The sequence below is a fragment of the Cervus canadensis genome, chromosome 28 (assembly GCF_019320065.1).
Source record: "Cervus canadensis isolate Bull #8, Minnesota chromosome 28, ASM1932006v1, whole genome shotgun sequence".
In the NCBI taxonomy this organism is placed as follows: domain Eukaryota; kingdom Metazoa; phylum Chordata; class Mammalia; order Artiodactyla; family Cervidae; genus Cervus; species Cervus canadensis.
The window spans coordinates 40,680,238-40,683,169 of record NC_057413.1 but is presented as its reverse complement, the minus strand read 5'-3'; positions in this window follow the sequence as shown (position 1 = coordinate 40,683,169).

Genomic DNA, 2,932 nt, shown 5'->3' with positions numbered 1-2,932 from the left:
CCCAACCAAAACCCAGTTTGGCACTCAAACCCACGTGACTGAGACTCAAACACATGTGGCTAGGACTTGAACCTGGCCAAAACCTATAGTACCTGGTTTCAGGACCTAATGAAGCTCAGGTTCTTGATGTCTCATCACAGAAAGAACTCAGTGAGAGACAAACTGATAGGTAAGAAGTGGATTTATTCAGATTCATAAAGAAGCACACTCCACAGACAGTGTGTGGGCCATCGCAAAGGGCAAGTGTGGTGAAATGTGGCATGGTTAGTTTTTATAGGTTGGGTAATTTCGTATGCTAATGAGTGGGAGGATTATTCCAACTATTTTGGGGAAGGGGTGGAAATTTCCAGGATTTGGGCCACCGCCCACTCCTTGGTCTTTGACAGGGCCTTGGAACTGTCATGGCACCTCTGGGTGTGTCATTTCACTTGCTGATTGAGGACCAAGGTCTAGTCTTGTCCACCATCTTGGTCCCATTTGATTCTAATCAGTTTGTGTTGTGTCCTCGGGCTATGTCATTCTTTCAAAAGTTGTGCCCTACCCCTTTCCCCACAGGAGGGCCGAGAGGAGCTACTCCACGTTCAAGGTCAGGAGGGGCGGCCGTGAGAAGATACCCCTCGTCCAAGGTAAGGAGCAGCGGCTGCGCTTTGCTGGAGCAGCCATGAAGAGACACCCCACGTCCAAGGTAAGAGAAACCCACGTAAGACGGTAGGTGTTGCGAGAGGGCATCAGAGGGCAGACACACTAAAACCATAAGCACAGAAAACTAGCCAATCTGATCACAGGACCACAGTCTTGTCTAACTCAATGAAACTAAGCCATGCCGTGTGAGGCCACCCAAGACGGTCGGGCCATGGTGGAGAGGTCTGACAGAATGTGGTCCACTGGAGAAGGGAATGGCAAACCACTTCAGTATTCTTGCCTTGAGAACCCCATGAACAGTATGAAAAGGCAAAATGATAGGATACTGAAAGAGGAACTCCCCAGGTCAGTAGGTGCCCAATATGCTACTGGAGATCAGTGGAGAAATAACTCCAGAAAGAGTGAAGGGATGGAGCCAAAGCAAAGACATTACCCAGCTGTGGATGTGACTGGTGATAGAAGCAAGGCCCAATGCTGTAAAGAGCAATATTGCATAGGAACCTGGAATGTTAGGTCCATGAATCAAGGCAAATTGGATGTGGTCAAACAGGAGATGGCAAGAGTGAATGTCGACATTCTAGGAATTGGTGAACTAAAATGGACTGGAATGGGTGAATTTAACTCAGATGACCATTATATCTACTACTGTGGGCAGGAATCCCTTAGAAGAAATGGAGTAGCCATCATGGTCAACAAAAGAGTCTGAAATGCAGTACTTGGATGCAATCTTTAAAATGACAGAATGATCTCTGTTCGTTTCCAAGGCAAACCAGTCAATATCACGGTCATCCAAGTCTATGCCCCAACCAGTAATGCTGAAGAAGCTGAAGTTGAACAGTTCTATGAAGACCTACAAGACCTTTTAGAACTAACACCCAAAAAAGATGTCCTTTTCATTATAGGGGACTGGAACGCAAAATAGGAAGTCAAGAAACACCTGGAGTAACAGGCAAATTTGGCCTTGGAGTACGGAATGAAGCAGGGCAAAGGATAATAGAGTTTTGCCAAGAGACCACACTGTCATAGCAAACACCCTCTTCCAACAACACAAGAGAAGACTCTACCCATGGACATCACCAGATGGTCAACACCAAAATCAGATTGATTATAGTCTTTGCAGCCAAAGATGGAGAAGCTCTATACAGTCAGCAAAAACAAGACCGGGAGCTGACTGTGGCTCTGGTCATGAACTCCTTATTGCCAAATTCAGACTTAAACTGAAGAAAGTAGGGAAACCACTAGACCATTCAGGTATGACCTAAATCAAATCCCTTATGACTATACAGTGGAAGTGAGAAATAGATTTTAGGGACTAGATCTGATAGACAGAGAGCCTGATGAACTATGGACGGAGGTTCGTGACATTGTACAAGAGACAGGGATCAAGACTATCCCCATGGAAAAGAAATGCAAAAAGGCAAAATGGTTGTCTGAGGAGGCCTTACAAATAGCTGTGAAAAGAAGAGAAGCAAAAAGCAAAGGAGAAAAGGAAAGATATTCCCATTTGAATGCAGAGTTCCAAAGAATAGCCAGGAGAGATAAGAAAACCTTCCTCAGCGATCAATGCAAAGAAATAGAGGAAAACAACAGAATGGGAAAGACTAGAGATCTCCTCAAGAAAATTAGAGATATCAATGGAACATTTCATGCAAAGATGGGTTCGATAAAGGACAGAAATGGTATGGACCTAACAGAAGCAGAAGATGTCAAGAAGAGGTGGCAAGAATACGCAGAAGAACTATACAAAAAAGATCTTCATGACCCAGATAATCACAATGGTGTGATCAAATCCCCAAACTCACCTAGAGCCAGACATCCTGGAATGTGAAGTCAAGTGGGCCTTAGAAAGCATCACTACAAACAAAGCTAGTGAATGTGATGGAATTCCAGTTGAGCTATTTCAAATACTGAAAGATGATGCTGTGAAAGTGCTGTGCTCAATATGCCAGCAAATTTTGAAAACTCAGCAGTGGTCACAGGACTGGAAAAGGTCAGTTTTCATTCCAATCCCTAAGAAAGGCAATCCCAAATAATGCTCAAACTATCACACAATTGCACTCATCTCACACGCTAGTAAAGTAATGCTCAAAATTCTCCAAGCCAGGCTTCAGCAGTATGTGAACCGTGAACTTCCAGATGTTCAAGCTGGTTTTAGAAAAGGCAGAGGAATCAGAAATCAAATTGCCAATATCTGCTGGATCATCGAAAAAGCAAGAGAGTTCCAGAAAAACATCTATTTCTGCTTTATTGACTATGCCAAAGCCTTCGACTGTGTAGATCACAATAAAGT